This window comes from Engystomops pustulosus, chromosome 9, assembly GCF_040894005.1.
Source record: "Engystomops pustulosus chromosome 9, aEngPut4.maternal, whole genome shotgun sequence".
In the NCBI taxonomy this organism is placed as follows: Eukaryota; Metazoa; Chordata; class Amphibia; order Anura; family Leptodactylidae; genus Engystomops; species Engystomops pustulosus.
The window spans coordinates 5,571,535-5,585,526 of NC_092419.1; the positions used below are offsets into that span (position 1 = coordinate 5,571,535).

Below are 13,992 nucleotides of genomic sequence, written 5' to 3' on the forward strand. Positions count from 1 at the left end.
GCCGAGAGATGTGGTCTTAATCATAATCTTTATTTATATAGCGCCATCATATACCATACAAACAATCATATGGAACAAAAGGAATGAGGACCCTGCTCACAAGAGTCCAAGAGGATGGGGGGTGACACAAGAGGTATAAAATTTTAGGGCGAGGGGCTGAACTGGGCAACATATTCCACTTTATAAGAACACAAGATACAGAAAAGCCCTCGGTTATACCTGGAAACATCCCAACATATCATTCTATTTAGTCATCTTCGTTCCTGTGCTGTATCTATGTAGTAGACCTGGTTCTGGTCCTGCATATTCAGTATGTAGTAATCTTAGTTCCTGTGCTGTATCTATGTAATAGACCTGGTTCTGGTCCTGCATATTCAGTATGTAGTGATCTTAGTTCCTGTGCTGTATCTATGTAGTAGACCTGGTTCTGGTCCTGCATATTCAGTATGTAGTGATCTTAGTTCCTGTGCTGTATCTATGTAATAGACCTGGTTCTGGTCCTGCATATTCAGTATGTAGTGATCTTAGTTCCTGTGCCTTATCTATGTAGTAGACCTGATTCTGGTCCTGCATCTACAGTATGTAGTAATCTTAGTTCCTGTGCCGTATCTATGTAGTAGACCTGGTTCTGGTCCTGTATCTACAGTATGTAGTAATCTTAGTTCCTGTGCCGTATCTATGTAGTAGACCTGGTTCTGGTCCTGTATCTACAGTATGTAGTAATCTTAGTTCCTGTGCCGTATCTATGTAGTAGACCTGGTTCTGGTCCTGTATCTACAGTACGTAGTAATCTTAGTTCCTGTGCCGTATCTATGTAGTAGACCTGGTTCTGGTCCTGTATCTACAGTATGTAGTAATCTTAATTTTGATGCCTTTTGCATGTTCTAAATCTTGAGAAGAAGGTTTAATGTTTTGTTTAGTTTTAGAAAAGGCGATTGATTTGAGATTGTCGGTGGGTCGTCTTTGCCCGTGTGAGGGGTGCAGTCTCTTAAGCCTCTAAAAGACCCATGAACGCCGAAATCAACATCTCCTCAATGTGTATGATGGTGAACGACAGAAAGATTGGGCTTGATGGATTTCATCATGTCCCATTGTTAAGCCCATCAATGACAACGAAGAACTTGCATGCATAGACTGAGCGTGCATGTGGAACAACGTATGGATTGTACGACCGCTATCCACAGAAGCTGCCACCTTCAGGAGCTTCCATCTCCTCCTCCTTTTTGACACTTGACAACATTTCGATTGATCAGACTTAATGAAATCACAAAAAATGTTGTATTATTATGTATCTTCCTATTTTCTCCGTACGGCAAAGTCACAAAAACATTCCTCAAAAACCTAAAAACGAACAAACTGATATCAGCCATCTCCAGCATCGCCGACAGTAATGGACAAGATGAAGGAGAAATGACTCCTTGCTGGCAGATCATGAAGCGTGACGAGCGGACGGGCGAGACACCGGTAATCTATTAGCGGCAGGGAGAGACGCCGGATCATTCCCCCGCCGTGTGCAAGGGACAAGATGATAAATTTACCGCTGATAATCCCCCTCCCCATAATCAGACTCTGAATCTAGTCATTACGCCGGGCATCCGCGGCGGTAGAAGCTTTTTTGAGATGCCGGTAGCTTCTTCCAGCCGACGAGGATTTCTCTCCAGTCTAATAACAAAGCGTCCATTAGATGAGGCGCGAGCGGAGATGATGAATGATCTGTATGGAGCTCGGTGTCTGACCGCCGAGTGTTGTCAGGGCATAAAATAAACTGCGAGCACAACTAGATATGAAGACGCTTATTCCCTAGCGCCGCACTGCCGCAGAGACTACTTAGACGTGCCGGCACTTAGGATTGTGCCCCACTGGGCCACTTTATTACCCCCACACCCCGGGGCTCTAACAGGTGCCAAATGCCAATTTCCCGAAAATACCTTCCATTCAGCTTCGAGGAGTATAACACGTAACCACGAACAGCGATTTTACATCTGGTGATGGAGGTTTTACTTAATATGATAGAAAAACTACAGCGTTCACTCCCGCTTTCTCGGAGCCGGGTATAGATCAGCCTCGGATTTATAAACATACATAAATTAGGATCTTTTCATCATTATTGGGGGCCGAGAAGGATAAAGGTTTTTTGGATTTGCTGAACATCGTGCAGACTGATCCAGCCAGAGATGTTGGGAGAGTTCTGCTCTGAAGCCAATAGAATTGTGAATGAAGCCCAGGCTGTTATCCAGATACTCCTCATGGCTCCTGGTGACATGTACGCATGGCTGGACTGAGCATGGATTATCATTGATTAGAGGCAAATAACGTTGGTCGACTGCCATCACTTCCAAATCCTCCACATACATGAGATCTCTTGTTTCTTTACCACTAGAAAACCTCAGACTACTGTAGCCAGAGGAGGTCACCTCCCTTAGGCTGCGTTCACACACCTCTTGAATCGAGTGCAGTTGCCCTGGGGAAGGGCACTCAATGAGTTTTTCCATCGGGAAAGAGTTCAGCTCTTAACAAGTCCACGAGATGACAAGCTCCTGCACTTGAAACGTGTCAATGTAGCCATAAAGGGAACCTGTAACCAAGCATTTCCACCTATAAACTACCACCACCCTCAACGAAGGAATCAACGAAGAGCCACAAAAATGATAAGGGGTACGGAGGGTCTCAGTTATGAGAAAAGATTAAAACAACTAGATTTATTTAGTCTGGAAAAGAGACGACTACGAGGGGACATGATTAATTTATTTAAATATATGAATGGTCCATTTAAAAAAATATGGTGGAAAGTTGTTTCAGATTAAATCAAATCAAAAGACGAGGGGGCACTGTCTCCGTCTGGAGAAAACAAGGTTTAATCACCAGAGACGACAGGGCTTTTTTACTATGAGAACTGTCAATCTGTGGAATGGCCGAGCTCAGGAGCAGAGCACAGCAGGGACAGCAGAGAGCTTCAAGAAGGGTCTAGATGCCTTTTTACACCTAAACATTATTGATGGTTATGTTTGTTTCTCATAAATGTCTTCCTCATCCAGTCCCTTCCCTTCCTTGGTTGAACTTGATGGACTGGATAGTTGAAAAAAGTAAACCCAAGTTACCGTGTCAAAAGAATTGGGCATGTTGAACTCCAACAGCTCCTTCTCTCCTCGATGAGATAGAGAGACGTTGTGAGGTTTGGTAGATCTTCACAGAAGGTTTGTGGGCGTCTTGAGGGATCGGCCATGTTCAGATCCAATGGCCTGATCCTTCTTTGGCATTTGTCCTAACCCCCCATACATAGGATGTGCCAATTAATGTGAATTGTTTATGATCTTATCTTCTATGTCTACAGTAGGACAGTGTAAGGACATCCACTCCATGCCGATGCACTCCTACACTCGTCGGAGAGCGCTACGTATCTCGAGAGGAAGGTTACCATCACATTCAGTGAGAGAAGCAGAGGAAACGCAACGATCTTAATCATTTCATCTCCATTTGATGTGAATAATTGCTCGGCAATGAGTGGGCGACAAATGACTTCTCCAGCAATCCTCTCCTGTGCAGAGCTCCAGAGCGCGAAACACAATCGCTTCATTCTTCTGCAGGAAGCGAGTGCAGGACGGGCTCTCGGGGAGGTCAAGAGGACAGGGAGTGGGAACCGACACATCATACGGTTACATTACTAAACAATGACGCCACAGTGACCCGAACCAGGAATGTCGTATTCTCCAGTGCGGTCCACACCTTCCCACCGACTGGAGGGACCGTGCAGGCGGACACACATCCCCATACTGTGGTTTCCTATCTGCATTTTCATCTTAACTCAATTTCTACCCAAGATTCCTTCGACAGAGCGGACAGTGTGTGTACAGTCACAGGATACAAAATCTGCACAAATTACTGATGACAGATTGGTCCCTAACAAGCAAGAAAACCATTTGCCTACATTCAAGATCACCAAATAATACACAAAAGTAAACATTTACCTTCACAAATATTGTGCCCAAATGTAACAGAAGAAAAATTCAGCAAATTGTTCCCATTGTTTTGTACTTGCAGCTCCTCTGCAGGCCAGTGCATTTACATCCCGTCTCATGTGCCCATCCCTACCATTTCTTTTTAAAGGGATCTTTTAAAGGCGTCAATGTCTACAAACCTCATTTCACCGAATACTATGATTGGTGGGGTTGAAATGCGCTCAGGTCATTGGGCCACATCCCCTTTCGGTTAATTCCAAAACTTGGAGACCACGAAGGGTGGATAATGAAGGGTTGAGACCCTAAAATCACAGCTGCATAAAGGCTGTAATCCAAACCAACTAACCAGTTTACCTTTAAGGCTGAGAGTCTAACTACAAGTTGGCTACTTAACCCAATTCTCCACACTCAAACACCTTGGCTTGGCCAATAATAATAAATTATTCCTTTCTGTACACAGAACTTGCCAAATCAGTCCCTGTTCCCAGGGCTCACAATCTCATCAACCTACCAGTATGTTTTTTGTAGTGTGGGAGTAAACCGGAAGACACAGAGAGAACATACAAACTCTTTGCAGATGTTGACCTGGATGGCACTTGAACCCAGGACGCTGCAAGGCTGTAATGCTAACCACTGAGCCACCGTGCTGCCGCCCATAAGTATAAATGTGCTCTCAAGTAGGGAAAGAAAAAGAAGCTGCTCCCAAATATCTCTGGTGGCATTGCTTGCTTGAGAATTATGGTGAGACATGCTGTAATCCAACCTGCCCCGACTCCCCTCAGCAGCAAATATCATGAGATATACAGTTTATACGGTTGAAAAAAGACACTTGTCCATCAAGTTCAACCAAGGAAGGGAAGGGATTGCATGAGGAAGGGATTTAGGGGAAACAATTCTATATAACATAACTATCAATATTATTCTTGAAGCTCTCTGCTGTCCCTGCTGTGACCAGCGCCCGAGCTCTCTGCTGTCCCTCCTGTGACCAGCGCCCGAGCTCTCTGCTGTCCCTGCTGTGACCTGCGCCCGAGCTCTCTGCTGTCCCTGCTGTGACCAGCGCCCGAGCTCTCTGCTGTCCCTGCTGTGACCTGCGCCTGAGCTCTTTGCTGTCCCTTCCGTGACCAGCGCCTGAGCTCTCTGCTGTCCCTGCTGTGACCAGCGCCTGAGCTCTCTGCTGTCCCTGCTGTGACCAGCGCCTGAGCTCTCTGCTGTCCCTGCTGTGATCTGTTCCTGAGCCCTCTGCTGTCCCTGCTGTGACCAGCGCCTGAGCCCTCTGCTGTCCCTGCTGTGACCAGCGCCTGAGCTCTCTGCTGTCCCTGCTGTGACCAGCGTCTGAGCTCTCTGCTGTCCCTGCTGTGACCAGCGTCTGAGCTCTCTGCTGTCCCTGCTGTGACCAGCGCCTGAGCTCTCTGCTGTCCCTGCTGTGACCAGCGCCTGAGCTCTCTGCTGTCCCTGCTGTGACCAGCACCTGAGCTCTCTGCTGTCCCTGCTGTGACCAGCACCTGAGCTCTTTGCTGTCCCTGCTGTGACCAGCGCCTGAGCTCTCTGCTGTCCCTGCTGTGCTCTGTGCCTGAGCTCTCTGCTGTTCCTGCTGTGACCAGCGCCTGAGCTCTCTGCTGTCCCTGCTGTGACCAGCGCCTGAGCTCTCTGCTGTCCCTTCCGTGACCAGCGCCTGAGCTCTCTGCTGTCCCTGCTGTGACCAGCGCCTGAGCTCTCTGCTGTCCCTACTATGACCAACACCTGAGCTCTCTGCTGTCCCTGCTGTGACCAGCGCCCGAGCTCTCTGCTGTCCCTGCTGTGACCTGCGCCTGAGCTCTTTGCTGTCCCTTCCGTGACCAGCGCCTGAGCTCTCTGCTGTCCCTGCTGTGACCAGCGCCTGAGCTCTCTGCTGTCCCTGCTGTGACCAGCGCCTGAGCTCTCTGCTGTCCCTGCTGTGACCAGCGCCTGAGCTCGGCTATTCCACAGATTGACAGTTCTCATAGAAAAGAAGCCTCTGTCATATTTTTTGTATGGACCATTCATATATTTATATAAATTAATCATGTCCCCTCGTAGTCGTTTCTTTTCCAGACTAAATAAGTCTCCATGCCCCTTATTTTTGTGGCTCTTCGTTGAACCCTCTCCAGCTCCAGGGCCTTCTTTTTATGGTCCGTTGCCCAAAACTGGCCGGCATATTCCAGGTGAGGCGGAACCAATGCCTTGGTACAGTGCAATATTACATCACTATCCCCAGAGTCTAGACCTCTGATACATGACAAGATCTTGCTGGCTTTAGAGGCAGCTGATTGACATTGTGCTGTTATATAATTTATGATCTAGTAGTCACCCAGGTCCTTCTCAACGAGGGGCTCTCCGAGATTTACTCCCCCAAGGACATATGTTGCCTGTGGATTATTAGCCCCCAGATGCATAACCTTACATTTACCCACATCAAACCTCATTTGCCAAATGTTTTATCTTTAAACATTGCTTTCATATGTCACTTTGTCTCCTGCCGCCAAAATATGGATGTATAAGTAGATGTAGATCCGTCCATCAACATGTAATGTGCAAAATAAGTCAATCCAGAAACGTACAGAAGAGCGACGAACTGTGGGGGGTCATTTGTTGGGCGTCGCAAATTGAGTTTTCGGATTATTTTACATCATGTTAAGAGGAGTTTGATAAGATGTAGAGTTATTACTACGACCTTCATGATGTGTGAGCACATAGATGAGCCCTCGATGGGGTGGCCTACGCTCTGTCATTACACTAGACTCAGTGATGGAGGGGACGGCTTCAGGGGAAATTCACAGACTAAGTAGCCGCTCCCAGCAGGGAAGAGACAGCCGATCGATTACTGAAGCCTCGGCCCGTTTTAAGAGCTCTATCATGCGGCGATAAATGGTCTCCATGGGCTGCGGCTTCCTCCAATATGGGAAGGAGCGGACGCTAATGTAACAGGACAGACGATCGAGTAAGTAAAGAGAGGTTTGTAATTAAACACAACGACCCAAAATCCAGCCTAATATTTTATACATTTCGGATAAGGGTTTGGGCTGAGTGCCCGCTCTGACGAGTCCATCGCCACCTCCGCAGGGATCCGCTATAATCCGCATTCAACAGTGAAAGAATTTCCAAAACTCTGCCGAGAGCTTATGTCCGGGCAAATTCTAGGACACCAAATACTAAGGCGATGTTCACACATGGCAAATACCACGGCAGGAAACCTGCTCAGTATAAGGTCAGCTTTATAAGAGCTCCTACTTGTTCTGGCTTATATGGCTATTACACTGTCTCCTCCTCCCCTGCTCTCTCAGCACTTACCCCTTCCCTCTGCCCAGTATAATCTCAAAGTGTACGAAGGGGAAGTGCTTCTGCACAGTGTATAACAAATATAACCTTATTACGCTTGATTTTGATCTGATTTTGATACCCCTAAATGGCATTTTTCTTCCTTTGCAAACAAGTCTGTGGGAGCCCCTCCCGCTGCAGCCAGTTATCTCGCCGCCCCTCCCGCTGCAGCCAGTTATCTCGCCGCCGCTCCCGCTGCAGCCAGTTATCTCGCCGCCGCTCCCGCTGCAGCCAGTTATCTCGCCGCCCCTCCCGCTGCAGCCAGTTATCTCGCCGCCGCTCCCGCTGCAGCCAGTTATCTCGCCGCCGCTCCCGCTGCAGCCAGTTATCTCGCCGCCGCTCCCGCTGCAGCCAGTTATCTCGCCGCCGCTCCCGCTGCAGCCAGTTATCTCGCCGCCGCTCCCGCTGCAGCCAGTTATCTCGCCGCCGCTCCCGCTGCAGCCAGTTATCTCGCCGCCGCTCCCGCTGCAGCCAGTTATCTCGCCGCCGCTCCCGCTGCAGCCAGTTATCTCGCCGCCGCTCCCGCTGCAGCCAGTTATCTCGCCGCCGCTCCCGCTGCAGCCAGTTATCTCGCCGCCGCTCCCGCTGCAGCCAGTTATCTCGCCGCCGCTCCCGCTGCAGCCAGTTATCTCGCCGCCGCTCCCGCTGCAGCCAGTTATCTCGCCGCCGCTCCCGCTGCAGCCAGTTATCTCGCCGCCGCTCCCGCTGCAGCCAGTTATCTCACAGCCCCTCCCGCTGCAGCCAGTTATCTCACAGCCGCTCCTGCTGCAGCCAGTTATCTCACAGCCCCTCCTGCTGCAGCCAGTTATCTCGCCGCCCCTCCTGCTGCAGCCAGTTATCTCGCCGCCCCTCCTGCTGCAGCCAGTTATCTCACAGCCGCTCCTGCTGCAGCCAGTTATCTCACAGCCCCTCCTGCTACAGCCAGTTATCTCACAGCAAAACACTTTCAGTAGCAGAGAAAGAATATTCACTTACCTATTAAACAAGTGATACTGTAGCAGATCCCTTACATGCTCCAAAACTGCAAAGAGCACATTAATTTCCAATGTAGACCACAATTTGGCTGTTCTGACGCCTCCGGGGTGGATGTCTCCCTACAATCTGCATGGGGGCCGTCAGACATGCTCAGTGCCCGCCGTCAGGGCAAACAAGGATCCATCGGTGCCGTGTTACAACCTGTCTGGGTCTTTGTTTTGAATGGAGCCGTTCATTCCACTTCCTAATATCCAAGTGCAGATTCAGCGAGGAAGAATTAACACTTTCACAGCTGTCACAAGACTTTCTTTCTCCAACAATATACATGGGAAAACTTTGCTAAGTTTGCGTTTGGAAACTATTTCTTAAGTAAACCGAAACGTGAAAGTTCCTCTGCAAATATCCTGCTGGCACCTGGACCCGACTCCTACATCCTTTATTATTGTATCCAATGAGACGGCTGGCCGCAAGAACCAGAACGGGGCTGGGTGAAACTAGGACTCAACCCCACCTAAATAATCCACCCGTCCCCTAGTGAGAGACACAAACAGAAGTCCTCGAATTTCCTGCCATTTTTGGCTTTCCCCCCTAGTAACAACAGGCGTCTAGCAATAACTTTACAATCCATAAGTCGGTCACTTCTTGTTTCCATCCAGAATACAAAGGGTTAAGCCATTCGATCCTCCATAAAGTGAGACAATACAAAACGCTGTAACCCTAGAGGATCCGGACACATGCAGCTATAGACATTACACTGCTTGGAGATGGCGGCCCCACAAGGGGAACGAGAGTGGGAAAACCGGCTCTACCGGCGCTCCATTCAACGTAGGACACAGATGGCCATCCCAAAAGTGCCATAGAGGTGCCATAAGTGCGCCATCCAATGCTACAGGACACAGAAGGGTCACTGGAGAATGTCATAGAGGTGCCATCAGTGCACCACTGCTCCATTCCATGACATTGGAAACAGATGGGCACCCTGAAAGTGCCATAGAGGTGCCATAAGTGCTCCATTCAATGCAGGACACAGATGGCCATCCCAAAAGTGCCATAGAGGTGCCATAAGTGCACCACTGCTCCATTCCATGACATTGGAAACAGATGGGCACCCTGAAAGTGCCATAGAGGTGCCATAAGTGCTCCATTCAATGCAGGACACAGATGGCCATCCCAAAAGTGCCATAGAGGTGTTGTCAGAGCACCACTGCTCCATTCCATGACATTGGAAACAGATGCCCCCCCCTGAAAGTGCCATGGAGGTGCCAACAGTGCACCACTGCTCCATTCAATGCAGGACACAGATGGCCATCCCAAAAGTGCCATACAGGTGGTGCCATCCGTGCTCAATTCAATGCTGCGGGAGAATGATGGCTATCCCAAAAGTGCCATGGAAGTGCCATTAGTGCTCCAGGACACAGATGGGCCTCTGGAAAATACTGTAAAAGGTGCCATCAGTGCACTGCTCCTTAATTCAATGACACGGAATACAGATGGCCATCCCAAAAATGCCATAGAGGTGCCATCAGTGCTCCATTCAATGCTACGGGACACAGACATAAATATTTAACAACTGGCAAAGAGAGGGTTAAAGTTTTAAGAAGCTAAAGAAGAAGTTATAACTATGGGCTGATCTATAGTTATTGGTAATACAGGGGATCGATACACCAGGAGTCGGCTCCTCATGTACATAATGCACAGCACACGAATATCCGCCTTAGTGTAGCTTAATTCATCCGAATGTCAGATCCCTGGGAAAGCTGGGTAGTAACTCGTGCTCAGACTGTAAAGCCGACTGCATAATGCATCCAACTTTTCCTAAACTAACCGCTATGATGCGGAATATCAGAGAAGAAGAGACTGAAAAAGGGTTAAACTGCGGTAGAATCCAGGGATTCATTGGAGTTGTTTAACCCTTAATTAGCACTGGCCTGACTTCTATAGACGTGACATGTGATCACAGGTCAATGCATTTTGAGGGTACAGGAAGGGTTAACCCCAGCGCCGTCCCCGGATTGCGAGTCTCTCTGATTACATATTAAACACAGGAGCGAGAAGAGGAAAAACCAGCCGAACCTGCAGCGGCGCTCACCAAAATATCAGATACTCAGAGCAGGCGCATGGAGGAGGAACGCGGAGGTGAGGAGAAGGTTACAACAACACACACAGCCTTCCTGTCCCAAGGTCACCTGCCTGGCTTACCTGCCAAGGCTACACCACTTAACCCTAAAAAGACAATAACACCCAACTTTTCCAGAGTCCTGAACGATAATGAACTTTTGCACTAAGTTTGCGGTGCTTTATAAAAGTTCTAAGACTCTGAGAAGAGGCCGAGCAGCCTCCCCCCAAAAACTTCACAAATGCAGGTGTTTTCCAGAAACAGCGCCACACCTGTCCACAGGCTGAATGTGATATTGCAGCCCAACCTCATTCACGACAACGTACACACAGGGGAGGCGCCATTTTCCTATGAAATCCATTTATAGAAATTGTCGGGCCCTAGAAGCCAAGATTTTCGGCTATTTTTAGCTCCAGTCTATTAGGACAGATCTGTGACTGTGGAATGACTAGAGGAAGTATGAGGTAGTCAAAGACACGCCTCCTGTGACATCATTGTTTCAGACCGCTGCTCTGTGCCTCCCTCTGCAGCTCTGCCTCCTCTGATTTGCTGCCCGACACATGCCCACCACACGCTTACAGGGAAATCTACCACCAAAATCCATCATCATGAACCAGGAGCACTTACTCATAGATCCAGGCACCGGGACTGTGAATAGTTTTTGTTATCCAAGGCCTCCTTCCTTCTAAAATCAATGTTAAAAATTATGCTAATGGGACAGAAGGGCTAAAGGGGGCATCACCACAGCCCGTCCATGCTGTAGCTTCACTGGCTGTTACACTGTGCAGGAGCACTTCCTCCTCCTACTGTGTGCTGAAACTTCCTGTGCTGCAGTGAGATCAGGCAGAGGGAGGAGGAGGAGGAGGAGGAGGAGGAGGAGGAGGAGGAGGAGGAGGAGGAGGAGTGCTGAGGAAGCAGAGGGGAGGAGACAGTGTAACAGCCTCTGAATCTGGAAAATGGAAGGGCTCTGGTAAATCTTAGAGATTATAATTTTAAAAGTTGATTTTATTAGGCAGGAGGCTGTGGGAACATAAGAAGATTATCACAGTCCCGATGCCTGGCAGCAGAGGTTTTCTCTTACAGATGGAACAACAAGCAGAAAATTACATCCTTGCACATCGCCATCATCCAGCGCCGTAACTTCTACCAAAATGTATCCCATTTCCTCACCTGCAAATTCCAAAATCATCTCCACTTGGTGCTTTTTTTCCCCCAATTTTCTTTATATAACATAAAAGCTGACAATCCCCCCCCCTCTCCTGACTGATCATCACAAAGTCATAATCACAAGCAAAACTAATTCTGTGGTCCGGTATCTAAAATCAGGACCCCGCTGCGGTCCTCGGTAAATGGCTGCGGAACGGGTCCCTCTGTGGTCTCCCCTCAGCCCCCGGGGGGATCCTTGCATCTAGTCGTCACGTTCCGATCTCTTCTATTTCTTGCAATGTTGAGTAACTTCACAGAAACTCTTTGGGGGGGGGGGGGGGATGGAGTTTTGCGATGAGCCCCTAAGGGCAGAGATTTAGTAAAAACAGTGAAATACCTTAAATATTCCGGGTGTTGTGGACACATTCCACGCGCTCATCTCCATGCAGGTGGAAAGCTCTCGGAGAGACTACTATGGAGGAGACGTATAGAGGATTCTGCCTTGTGCTGTGACTGCGATCCGGCTGATATCATCTGTTTGGGCATACCCCCCCCCCCCAGCAACATGGCCGCCTTACTATCACCCGTCTTCAATCACATGCCGGCGGCCAATGCTTGCGGCAAGCAACACAGTCCAAAACAACACAGTCCAAAAATTATAATAGTTTTTTCCTCCATCCAGTATCTGAAGAGATATATATATATACACACACACACAAAGCTTATGGCTGCCGTCCCTGCACCGGGATCCAGAGTCCTCATAGAAGGGATGATCCCTGGTTTTGGCAGTAAGTCACCCCTGCGGCTTTGTGCACCCTGCATACGCCAGGCCCAGAGATTTGCTAGCACTGAAAGGGTGCCCGAGCCGCGGAGGGTGGAGGCACCGACTGACTCAGACGTACATCCTGCTGCTCACAGGGAGAACAAGGACACCATAGTGCAGCCACACGTAGTCAGGAATGTAACCAGGACACACACGGGTGCTCCACCATGTACAGAAGACAGGTAGCATCTAGTCTAGGGACGTGTTCACACTTACCTCCTGCATCTAGTCTAGGGACGTGTTCACACTTACCTCCTGCATCTAGTCTAGGGACGTGTTCACACTTACCTCCTGCATCCAGTCTAGGGACGTGTTCACACTTACCCCCTGCATCTAGTCTAGGGACGTGTTCACACTTACCTCCTGCATCTAGTCTAGGGACATGTTCACACTTACCCCCTGCATCCAGTCTAGGGACGTGTTCACACTTACATCCTGCAAGCTCCTTGCATATTCCCTATAGGAGGCACTAGAGAAATGTAACCTCTTCCAAAAATATGCAGCTGGCTGTGTCCCGAGCGAGCCTCGGATCTGGCACAGGACCTCTGTCTAGGCTAGAAGGTCTACCCGCTACCCCCTAACTATACTTTGATGATTTTGGGAAGAAGCTGAATCGGCTTAGAGTTGACCCATCGGTCCGCACTGCCCCACCAGAGCTCCAGAGGCTCCTCCCGAGGGCCCAGACTAACCCAAAAAGACCCTCACAAGTACAGAAGAAGAATCCTCCCTTTGGGAGCTACTAGGATTTCTTCCCTAGGGGTTCGAGGACCTCCGGGACATCAGTCGGACACTGGGGCCACAGGTCACTTGGATCAGGATTTCCGGCAACTCCACATAAAAGGCCACTGTACGAGGTAGAACATTTCTAGCAAAAACGTAGCCTTCCGGAATCACGTAGGAGGGGCAGTTTTTGGGGTCAAAGCCAAAACACAAAACGGATCCAGCAGAAACAAGTCACATTTTTCATCTTCTCAATCCACCTCTGACTTTGTCTCCAAAAACTGCACCTAAACCTAAACCCGTCTGTGTATTTCAAGTCTTCCATTCTACTGGCCCAAACGTTACGGTTCTGGAATATAATTTTAACGCTTGAGAATCAGCCTGGATTTTTGGGGGGGAACCTGGAGCCAGGATTCCATATTCTTGGATCTTGGACATCACACCATAAAAAAGAAAAACAAAAACTTGCTATATCCGGAACCTGTGATCCCCCCTCTTGGCCTGATGCCTTATAAATCAGATTTTTCTATACGTAGGTGGAAACTGCTACATAGTCTCCAGAACTTTAACCCTCTGTAGTTCTGCCTGGGGTCTCTGTTATGACCCCATAACAGTGTCTCCCCATGTATAATCTCCCCTATCGGTCCCCGCCACCCGGTAGGCCTCCTCCTGGACAGTCACATAGTGTAAGGAGCGCTGCACTATATAAGTCACTTCATGCGCAGCTGCCAGGGGGGGGGGGACCGCTGCGTCTCCGTGCAATAAAAACAAGCGGCTTTGAAATTCTGTCTTGAAAGAGAGACCCAGGGATTAGGGGGACAAAGAGCTATTAATGTAGCATATGACACCCGTCACCCTGATATGCACTAGAAACGCACGGGGGGAACTGGTGCCGGTCATAAAGACAAACCCCCAGCCCTCCT

At 49.0% G+C, this 13,992-nt stretch overlaps 1 protein-coding gene across 9 annotated transcripts in view; it reads right to left on the minus strand.

Moving 5' to 3' along the window:
• Window positions 1-13,992, minus strand: part of SIPA1L3 (signal induced proliferation associated 1 like 3) — a 104,646-nt gene that overhangs the window by 48,281 nt on the left and 42,373 nt on the right. The window contains exon 1 of one of the 9 annotated variants that reach the window (XM_072124532.1): window positions 11,924-11,942. The exons of the other annotated variants lie outside the window; for them this stretch is intronic. The gene's annotated coding sequence lies outside the window, so the exon portion shown is untranslated. Of the gene's footprint in view, window positions 1-11,923; window positions 11,943-13,992 lie in introns of those variants that run through there. 9 annotated transcript variants of the gene reach the window in all.